The sequence below is a fragment of the Urtica dioica genome, chromosome 8 (genome assembly GCF_054948205.1).
Source record: "Urtica dioica subsp. dioica isolate 48M chromosome 8, U.dioica_male_clone48M_v1_H2, whole genome shotgun sequence".
In the NCBI taxonomy this organism is placed as follows: domain Eukaryota; kingdom Viridiplantae; phylum Streptophyta; class Magnoliopsida; order Rosales; family Urticaceae; genus Urtica; species Urtica dioica.
The window spans coordinates 5,880,295-5,892,498 of NC_142763.1; the positions used below are offsets into that span (position 1 = coordinate 5,880,295).

A 12,204-nucleotide genomic window follows, 5' to 3' on the forward strand; every position below is an offset into this window, starting at 1 on the left:
AAGATCGACAATCGCAACAAATAGTTTGAGTGTCATCTTCATCATGGAGCTCAAAGCCTCAATTGACAACGAGCACTTTGGAAAATAAATTTTGAATCTTAGTAGTGTATTAGATCAAAAAAGAATTTTATAAGAATGTTTATTGACTAAGATTTGAGTGGTCACGAACGACACTCGAACAAGCTTTGTCGTCGAGAAGTGCGAAATTCTCTGGTTTAAGTCATTAAAGCTTCAAACCTGTGCCTTTAAAGAATAAGTACAATGTCATCACAACTTTATAAGGAATATGTATCATAGGTTTATGATGAGCCCAACAATCTATAATTGGCAACTACTTTCTTATGCATAAACTCTGCATTGAAACTTAATGATAACTAACAAGATGTTATAAAAGTCACGGGTTACTCTGTAAATTAGTTTTAAGATGGTTATTCCTACTACTTTGTCGAATGGGAACCGTTTACAATATATTACCTATATCCAAAAATAACGAAACAACTTTGCCGCATTTTTCTAGTATCGTATCATACATTATTTAGTACCCTTATTTGGATTATTCGTATTCTAATATTTAAATTCAACGTGTAATAGATAATAATAAAAGAAATATATAACGAATTTTTGTAATATTTATTCCTAATATATTTTCAAAAAAATTCTTATAATATCTTGATGAAATGACGAATAATTTATTGTAACTAGTCAATTCTCTAATTTCGTTTAAGATTTTAGCAAAAATGTCATTTTATGAAGAAAATAGTCCACTAGGTCGAAGTAAATTAATTAACTGGTTAGGTCAATTTAATTTACTTTGATTTGGTGGACTATTTTCCTAAATAAATTAAATTAACGTACTTAGTCAATGAATTAATTTCGACCTGGTGAACTATTTTTTTAATAAAATAAAATTTTGATTATTTTCTAAAATATAATTGACTATTGGGTTACTGAACTAATTCTCCTATGAAATGATTGTTTCGGTGCGAATTTCAAATACATTATTCACTTCAGTATCTCATATAGCAATATGTGATTAAGTTGGTTATCAATAATTATCTGTTATAGAGTTCGCCATATTATTTTTAAATTTGATAAAGATAAAGATAAGTAAGATTTAAATTTATTCTATAATGTATAGGTATAGGCTAAAGTAAATTAATCACCCAAGATATACAGAGGCTTCTTAATAAATGTATAATTTATTAACTATTCCATTAATAGGACGGTTAATATTTATATCGTATTTTCTTATTATGTATTTGGTTAAAATATTATTTTATTATAATATCATGTATTGTTACTTTGAAGAAAGAAGTAATACTTTGATTTTCATATATACGCGTACATACCATGTGACGAGAAATGAGCAACGAGAAGTTGGATTAGGAGCTGCGTATTAATTATACTCTGCCACCGACTTAACTTACTTGATTTGCTCTCATATATAGTCTTGACTAATCAGCCCTAATAGTGATTTATTGAAGGTAATCAAGGAAAGTGAGCAACGAAAGTCGATCATTGATCAACGTACGTAAGCAATTCCTTGATTAATTTACCCGCATTTACTGCGATACATGATTGTAATCAACCCAAATACAAAACCCTAAATATTGCCGTATTGGTGTTTAACTCGTAAGCTAGCAAGTTAAACCCTAATTCTCGATTAATTTTGGAGAATATCGATTGCAGATTGATCCTAGTTCGTTAATAGCTGTGGTGCGATGGATGATTTGTGGAGTGATTTTCCAGCGTTGGACGAGGAGTTCCTCTTCAGCGACGAGTTCAAGAAGAGCGTTCGGGACGAACACGACCTGTTGTTGAGCGAAGAGTTTTCGTCAATTTCAGCCGAGTATTCTTGTGTTACAAGCAACCCCGACGAGGATGAGAAGTCAACGCCAAGATGAGTGGGAGGCGGGAAGTGTTTGAAGAAGATGTTGCTGTCGAAAAAGCATTGCGATGCATAGGATGAGGCGAAGAACAAGTCAACGGCGATATTGAGAGGGCAAGAATGACCCGGGAAGAGAATGAAGGTGCTCTTGGAAAAGCTTCGCGGAGCCAAAAAGACGACAAAGACAGGCACGACTGTGAAGGAAAGGATCTCAAAGGTTCTCAAGAACAAGAAAGCCGAGAACGCCAAGGTCCACCAGCTCTTTTTCCCTCATTAGTTAGCTAATCATTTTTTGGTGCTGTTCGTTTCCATTCCATTGGATATATGGTTGTAATTGTAAATACAAACTGAATGTTAAATGTTGAGAGTTGAGTGGGTGTCAACCTAGTTGGGATGTGCTCAACCTCTCATATTTCATTCCTTTCTTGATCAATATCAATGAAGTATTATTTTTATTCCATTTTTACATTCATGTTTTTACTACCTGATTATTTATCATTTTAATTTTAATTTTAATTTTTTTTGTTTGCATCAACAGTTAACAGTAATCATATACAATTAATATGCCAAAACGTAGTTTTGTTTCTTTAGATAGAAATAAACTGGTATAGTTCACAATGAAAGAAGAGTCCAAATAACAGTAAAAAAAAAAATAGAAAGAAAAAAAATGGAAGCATGCTAAAACGTGAACATGCTTATACTATTTCCGATTTTATTTTGCAAGTATGGAAAAATGATCAAGACAGCGTTTCTTAGTCCTTAACTATACGTACGTGCTTCCATGCTAATAATAAAAAATAAAATAAAGAGATAAAATATCCCACTTCCCCCTTTCAACGCATAAATACCCAAGTGAAAAGTGGTTCCTAAAGAGACAAATAACTAATAATAGTGGCAAAAATATTAAATGTTTAGACAAAACACTACTTATATACTCATTTTTTTTTTGCAAAAATACCACATGTTACTATTTAGTAACGCCGTAACTACTTGCACCGTCAAAATCAAACATAAATTTTAACGGCGAAAGTATTAATACGTAACTAAATTTGTAACATGAGATATTTTTGCCCAAGAAAAAAATGAGTATAAATATCGATTAGAGTAAATTTGAGCAATTTTGCCGCCATTTTATTTTTCAAATGTCAAAAAAATTTAACAAGGCACATCCGTGACAACTAGCCACATCCCACCTCACCCCTCACTCTTTTCCCCTTATAAAAAGCAAGCCTTGCATTCTTTTATTTTTCATTCAAACCATCACTCACACTTAGACAAAGTTCTAATATCCTCTTTGAAGCTCTTTTTTCACTTACACTATTCCCATTCTTATATATATATATATATATATATATATATATATATATATATATCTTCCCATCTCTCTATCAAGCTCAAAACACAAATGGCTTCCTCCACAATGCCGTCATGGACCGACAAGCAAAACAAGGCCTTCGAGCGTGCTCTTGCCTTGTTCGACAAGGAAACCCCTGACCGCATGGGTCAAGGTTGCAAGAGCCGTTGGCGGGAAAACTGCCGATGAGGTTAAGGTGCACTGTGAGCTCCTCATCGAAGATATTAAGTTTATCAAGTCCAACCAAATTCTGCTCCCAAAGTACAAGACCACCGGTGGGTGAAAAAAAGAGGTATATCATGCATGGTTGTCAAATATAAGAGTTCTCTTTTTTTTTTTCTAGTCAAACGATTTACAACTACTTTTTCCCATCTAAATAACAAGCCCAGATTTTTGTCCCACGATAGTGCTTCCCAAATCCAAAGCTTACTAATGGCTCAATCAGCACTAACTCCTATAGTTGGTTGATGCCATAACTTATTTATCATAATATGCCCATTCATTTGATGATATTTATTAACCGTTTGAATTTTCCGATGTTATTTAATTATGTTACAAGCATCGTATAGAATTTATCCAAAAATGCTCATCCTTAGAATATTCTATTTAAAAATAATAATTACCGATGCATTTATTTACTTGTTCAATTATGAAAGAAATTTCGCTTATTAATCTTTGTTTATATTTATTTTTATAGGAAATAGCTTCGTCAAAATTTGTGGTTCCTAATAAGAAGACAAATAACTAATAATACGGCAAAAATATTAAATGTTTAGACCAAACACTACTTACATACTAATTTTTTTTTTTACAAAAATACCACATGTTACTATTTTGTAGCGCCGTAACTACTTGCATCGTTAAGTCCAAACATAAATTTTAATGGCAAAAGTATTTATACGTAACTAAATTTGTAACATCGGGTATTTTTGCCCAAGAAAAAAATGAGTATAAATATCGATTATAGCAAACTTTGAGCATTTTTGCCGTCATCTTTTTTTTTTTCAAATGTCATAAAAATTTAACAAGGCACATCTGTGACAACTAGCCACATCCCACCTCACCCCTCACTCTTTTCCCCTTATAAAAGCAAGCCTTGCATTCTTTTATTTTTCATTCAAACCATCACTCACACTTAGACAAAGTTCTAATATCCTCTTTGAAACTCTTTTTTCCTTTACACTATTCCCGTTCTTATTATCTTCTTCCCATCTCTCACAAGCTCAAAACACATATGGATTCCTCCACAATGCCGTCATGGACCGACAAGCAAAACAAGGCCTTCGAGCATGCTCTTGCCTTGTTCGACAAGGAAACCCCTGACCATTGGGTCAAGGTTGCAAGAGCCGTTGGCGGGAAAACTGCCGATGAGGTTAAGGTGCACTATGAGCTCGTCGTCGAAGATATTAAGCTTATCGAGTCCAACCAAATTCCGCTCCCAAAGTACAAGACCACCGGTGGGTGGTAAATAGAGGTATACCATGCATGGTAGTCAAATATAAGAGTTCTTTTTTTTTTTTTTTCCTAGTCAAACCATTTACAATTACTTTTTCCCATCTACATAACAAGCCCAGATTTTGTCCCATGGTAGTGCTTCCAAAATATAAAGCTTACTAATGGCTCAATCAGCTCTAGCTTCTCACTTTTATATCGATAAGAATCTGTTAACAAAAAGAAAGAGCCTTCCTAAAAATAAATTTAAAAAATCTATGTCAAAATACACATTCGTGTTTACTCTTATTAGTTCCTAGAAAACACATCCTTCGATATATACAATAACTCTCTCTCTCTCATATCAGCGTGTCACATTACTGATCCAAATACTGAATCGGCAATGTAAAATCTTCGAAAAATATATCATACGAAACAGCCAAATAGAAACCACAGCTCAAAAAGAAGAAGAAGAAAAAAGATATATGAAGTGAAACCAAGAGATCTCTGACCTAACCGAAAGGATGTATTTGAGTTACTAAATAACTATTTTTAGGGAGACTTAAGTAATAAACAGTATGCTCAAAAGGCACACAAATAGATGCACAACTTAGAGGATAAATAAGATTTTTTTCCCCTAAACATAAAGTAATAATGTTCTTTTAATAGAAAGGTCCGATAAATTTTACATTCGATGTCCCTCAACCTCATATTTTGCAATCTGCATTCACCTTAGAAAAACAATTTACTATGTATAAGCCAATTTTAAAAAGTTATCCATATAAATATTACTCAAATTATTAGGATTCGTTCCCCCTCAAAATTCCACCATTTATATAAATCTTCAATAAGTCAAAAATATTTATTAGAGAATGTGTAATTTTTTTTTTTTTTATATATATCCAATTTTAGATTAGATTTTATACGCACTCCCCAAATATCGACATTAATATTAATTAGGTCACTCTTCAAATATCCAAAAAGAGTTGTACCATTAGTGATAATTTATTAGTTTTATTTTTTGTTTTACATAGCACACTGTTTTTTTTTATAAAGTCAATGATCAATCTATTTTGTTTAACACGGTCAAAAAGTTCTCATAAATAGCACAAAACGAAATAATAATAATAAAATAAAATAAAATTGAACTACCAATTCGATGGCCTAAGTTATTATTATCCTGTTCAGGTTGTCCCAGGGTCTATGACGACCCGACTTTTCGAACTGTCTTACTTATCTTACTTTTTAAACTTTAGAAAATTCTTTAGAAAACTTGGAGGAATTTTTTTTTTAAAACACATCGAAACAAGGCGAACTAAAATTTTGAAGATCTTAAAAAGAAACAAAAGCATTTAAAAAAAATATGAAGATTGCATATTGAACACTTCATGAGAAGTACTTAACCAAAATTGAAAATACGAATTTAAAACAAAACATAATAGCAAGTATACTAAAACATAATCCATAATCTAAATATCAACCAAAATATAAAACTCTTTGAAACTTCGAAGTAAATGAAAATAAAAACCTTTAAAAATTATTTCTTAAAAATCGTAGCGGAAGACTTATTTCTTAATAACGAAAACAAAACTTTAAACTTTAATTTTTAATAACTTGTAGCGGAAGACTTATTTCGTGAAGGGAAACCATGACCCAACCCTCTCGCTATCGACGCCGCTAGTCCGCCCTGCTCAGTTCCTTGCAAGTTGTTTACCTACAACACAGACATATATTTTTTTTCGAAGAGATGAGCTTACGCTCAGCGAGAATAATATAAAGCTCACAAAAATAAAGCTTACATGCACGAATGACGTATGACATTCAATAAACATGATAACATGACTAGAAAAAGAACATGATATAAGTATTCTAATTTATAACATATCATCACCTAACATATCATATCATCTCATATCATCACATAGCATACCATACCATATCATATCATAAACTCAGCATATCATAACATATTGTTCATAATTTATCATACCATACCATATCATATCATATCATTACATAACATATTATACCATATCATATCATCAACTTCGCATACATATCATATATCATTCATAATTTATCATATCATACCATACCACACATATGTCAACAATCACATAATAACAATAAAAAAATTATTATAAACTCATTCAGATCATATAATACTTAATATATTTTTGAACTAATATGTGTTGCAGTGAGATTATTCTCACCTGGATATCGAAGGTTACGATCGTAGATCGTCGAATGAAAAAGACGCTCAAAACGACTTGAAACCTAATCGGGATAAAAGACTACCGGGATCAGCTTAGAAAAATATTCAAGACATACTTTAGATTCTGGAAGTTTTCAGAAACGACATTCAACGTGAAATTACGAAAATACCCTTGGTTATTAGGGTTTCAGTGAAAAATTAAAACTCTGAGAAAACTTCTGTAAAAATTCCAGCACGTATAAAACATAATTTGGATCACTTTTTGTAAAGGCATCATGGCCAAAATAAATTTTTAACTATTTATTAAAAATAAAAGAAGTGCTAAAATCTAACTTTAAAATATTTGTCAAAAACTGTCTGCGCACCGTTTTGAAAATAATCAGAAAATATTCTGTATTTGATAAAAATATTTTTCGATTAAAGGGTTAGATAGAAGACATTTAAACCTAACTTTTCCAAAAAGAATCAACTCAAAACCAAATTTGTTGAATACACAGTAAGCGTTTAAATTCTGAAAATCGGGAATAGGTCTCAGGTCTGTGCGCTGATTTGAAAATAATCGGAAAATATTCTGTATTTCATAAAAATATTTTTCGATTGCAGATTTAGATAGAAGACACTTAAAACTAACGTTTTCAAAAAGAATCAACGCAAAACCAATATTTTTGAAACCAGAACAAGCGTTTTAAGAAACCGTTTTCAAGTAATCCGAACCAGAGAGAAAATAAAGCATACCTAATAGGAGCTACGAATTTTCAAACCAAGAGAGGGATGTGGGAGGGAGAGCAGAGAAGAAGCGTTAAAAGAAGAGGATTGGATGCTTATATATAGTTTAATTAAACCATAAAAGCCCAAACTATAATCCTACTTTTATTCTTAAAATATTAATTATTATTATTATTATTACTATTATTATATATATATATATATATATATATATATATATATATATACACTAACCCTAAACTCTAATGCGTGTGATTCCCTTTTTATTTTTTTAGTATATTGATATATATATATATATATATATATATATAATAATATATATATAATATTGTATACAAACGCCTAACAAAAGGGATTGTTAATGTATAATATATAATATATTGTATGTTGATGTCGAAATCTGTTCCTCAACAATAACGAAACTATATATATTATATTAAGTATATCGTTTTATTTGTATGATGTGGATCTCAAGAATTCGTCGTAATTAGAATTGAATTTCAAAAGAATTATGATGAGCAGTGAGAATAATAGCGGAAAATAGACCGGAAAATAACTTCTTTTATTATTGATTTCAATCAAGTACAAAGCAATATAATATTGTTTTTTGGGAATACAGAATATTAAATATATATCTCCAAAATATAGAATCACGTCCCTGCGAAATATGCTTCGTCTTTTTATTTATAGGTGAGATCGTTACTTTTCTGCCATTGATCTGTGGACACGTGATCGGTCTGGAGCATTCTGCGATGCTACATGCGGAGTGGTTTGGCCTGTTCTCACGAAGATTCAGTATGAAGACCGCTTCTTCCGGGCTCATGAGGTGGTCAGCTTGGAGACCGCTTCTTCCGGACTCATGAGGTGGTCAGCTTGGAGACCGCTTCTTCCGAGCTGACGGGGTGGATGCTGAGGGCTGGTTCTGTCCGTGTGATCCAGATCCGAGCAGGCCGGGCCTGGTTAGATCTTATTAATCAATCAAGACCCAAAATATAAATCGGGCTTCTGGGGGGAGGCCCAAATTATAGGGTTATATTCTAGTACCCACAATAAGTCCCCCAAAGTATATTTAATTTATGTGAATATTAAGTATACTTTAAATTTCTAAGCCAGAGTTAATAGAATATATCATATATACATATCACAAGCACATACTATATATATATATATATGTATATATACTTATCACAAACACACTATCCTTATATATATATATATATATATATATATATATATATAAAGACATATATATTAAATCTACTAAAATACTAAAAAGAAGATTTCAACAATATTTAAAAAAATTCCGGGGTTTCACAAAGGTGCACTATGAGCTCGTCGTCGAAGATATTAAGCTTATCGAGTCCAACCAAATTCCGCTCCCAAAGTACAAGACCACCGGTGGGTGGTAAAAAGAGGTATATCATGCATGGTAGTCAAATATAAGAGTTTTTTTGTTTTTTTTTTTCTAGTCAAACCATTTACAACTACTTTTTCCCATCTACATAACAAGCCCATATTTTTGTCCCACGATAGTGCTTCCCAAATCTAAAGCTTACTAAAGGCTAAATCAGCACTGGCTTCTCACTTATATACCGATAAGAATCTGTTAACAAAAAGAAAGAGCCTTCCTAAAAATAAATTTAAAAATCTATTCAAAAACACATTCGTGTTTACTCTTATTAGTTCCTGGAAAACACATCCTTATTTGATATATACAATAACTAACTAAAGCGAGCGTTTTTATTTTATTTTTTATATTTTTTTTTCGTTTCATGTATTTAATTAATTACTGGAATCTATTTACAAACCACTAATTTTGTGGCTTCACGTACTTATTATTTTATTGTTTTCCATTGCAGGATTAGAAACCTCAAGCTCAACCACGTATCGGATTAAATATGATCGAAGAATAATCTAATTTTTCGTTTTATTTCGTAATTTCTAGCTATGCATGTTTAGTTCGTTTCGTAATTGCTGTTTCTATTTCTTTCTTGATTATCTCTGTCTCCCTAGCTTTTTGTTATGCAATCTCGTATTTTCCAATGTAAGATTTTATTATGAGATCATTCAGTTATAATCAGTAGTCTCTCGCTGTGACGACCTGACTTTTCGGACCGTCTTACTTATCTTACTCTTTAAACTTTAGAAAATTCTTTATAAAACTTGGAGGATTTTTTTTTTTTTTTTAGAAAAACACATCATACAAAGGTGAACCAAAATTTTAAAGATTTTAAAAAGAAACAAAAGCATTAAAGAAACATATATAATAGCATTTCAAAATATCTTGAAAAGTACTTAACAAAAACAGAAAATATGAGATACCGATTTTAAACCAAAGATAGTAGCAAAGTAAAACGTAAACCATAAAATAACTTTCAACGAACTAGAAAACCGTAACTTGTAGCGGAAAACATATTTCTTAATAAAGAAAACAAAACCATCAAATTTATTTCTTAATAACTCGTAGCGGAAGACTTAATTCGTGAATGGAATCCATGACCCAACCCTCTCGCTATCGATGCCACTAGTCCACCCTGCTCAGTTTCTTGCAAGTTGTTTACCTACAACACAGACGTATATTTTGTTACCGGTTGTTTTCGGGACACCGGAAATTCAAAAACGATTAAAGGCCGGCCGGGTTTTACCGGCCGGAAGCCCAACGGGCCCCGGCCCACCAGGCCCGAGCGCCCTGACGCACCCACGACCCGGCACGGCCGGCGCGCGCGCACCTGCGCCCTCGGCCCTGAGGCCCCCGGCCCAACGGGCCTCAGCGCGCCCTAGCGCGCCTGGCTCGCGCGCACCCTGCGCCCTGGCCTCCCGGCCCGCGCGCGCTTCCTCGTCCCTGCTGACTCGGCTGGGTGTCCTTACCACCTCGGCCGAGCAGCTTTGCCACCTCGGCCAAGCTGCTTTGCCACCTCGGCCACCTCGGCCGAGCTGCTTTGCCACCTCGGCCACCTCGGCCGAGCTGCCTCGCCACCTCGGCCGAGCGTCCTTACCACCTCGGCCACCTCGGCCGAGCATTCTTGTCACCTCGGCCGGGCACGCCCACTGCCGAGCACGCCGCGCCCGGCCAAGTCCCGCGCCCGGCACGCCCCGCGCCCATCCAGGCGACATGTCCCGCGCGCCCTGCGCCCTCTTAGGCATGAGGCCCCGCGCGCCCTGCGCCCTCTTGGGCGTAAAGCCTCGCGCGCCCCGCTCCCGGCCACCCGGTGGGCCTTAAGGGGCCGGCCCAAGGCCTCTCTCCACAACTATAAATACCCCCCCTAGGGGAGGGAAAAAAGACCCCGGGTTCATTCGAAGAACTTACATCCTGAGTTCACGCGAACAGAACACTTCTCTTCTCTCGAGAATTCTCTCTCGCACTCTTGTGATATTCCAAGAGCGCGCAGTCCTCCTCCCTCGGCTCAGAAACACGAGGACCCCCCTCCACGAGAGGGAGCGCGCTCCTCTTCTGCGACCCGAGCTTCTGCGGTACACACCGCTCTCCCGCTTCTTGGCCCTTGAGCTAGAACTCCGAGCTACGAGCACGCGACCCCTCTAAAGCCTTCACTAGAAGCTACGAGTCAGGTCCTACTCTAAAGCCTTGGATTCCCAAAGCCGCTGAGCCCAAGATAGCCCCCAATACACAAATTGAACTACGTTCTGACCTGATCCCGACTAAAGGGTACGTAGGCAGCCAACCTTTGGCACGGTCACACCCCCCAAAACACACCTCAGGGTCTGGAGGGTGCAGCTCGGTCTACGAGCTCCCATTTTTGGCCCGGGCGCGATCACTTGGTCCGGCCTTGGATCGAACCTCCCGAGGTATTTAATCGTTGTTCATTTTTGTGCGACAACATTTTGGCGCTAGAAGGAGGGGACTTCCCGACTTACACAGCCCGAAATCCCTTCTACAGCTCGACCCCTTTCTTCTCGACTTGAGAAAGACATGAGTGGTCAACCATACGTACGTTCTGAGGGCGTGAACAACCCCGAAAACGCAACCGCGGTGAAGAAATACTTCCTGCGCTCCCGAGCGCAGGGCGACGAGGAGTCTCTCAACGACGAGAGCCACACTCCCTCGCCCCCTCCTCTTCAGGACAGTCGGGACGACCGCATCCTTGAAATGGAGGAGAAAATCCGCCAACTAAAGATAGCCAATGCGAGGTACCACCGCCAATTGGCGGGCAAGGCACCCGCACACGGCGCCCCCCACGGGGAATTTGAGGACCTCATGGACGAGGGACATGATTATGACCCCGACTATGAAGGCTTGGAAATTTCGGCGGACGTCGAGACTTCTCTCACCAAAGATGGGGAACTCCCTGTTGAGATCGAAGCCGGTCCGCCGAAAACAAAAGAAATACCGGTCTCTTCTCAAGAAGAGACCTCCCGACGTTCAGCCCATGACCGACTCGGTCGAAGAGGCAACGTCAGTGAAGGTACAACGACTCGGCGAGTAAGGCGTGTGGCTCGAAGCTCACGCCCCCATACCGCCGGGCCGGATCTTAGAGATCGACTTACCGCCCGACGGAACGACCATGGCGAAGACCTCCGGGAGAGGCTGAGCGCTCGTAAGGGTCACAACCCTACGGCCCCAATCAATGGGGA

At 36.6% G+C, this 12,204-nt stretch overlaps 1 pseudogene; it reads left to right on the forward strand.

Annotated features, from left to right (window-relative positions):
* Positions 1-4,476: 4,476 nt before the first annotated feature.
* Positions 4,477-4,710, forward strand: LOC149387592 (transcription factor RADIALIS pseudogene; annotated as a pseudogene).
* Positions 4,711-12,204: the final 7,494 nt, after the last annotated feature.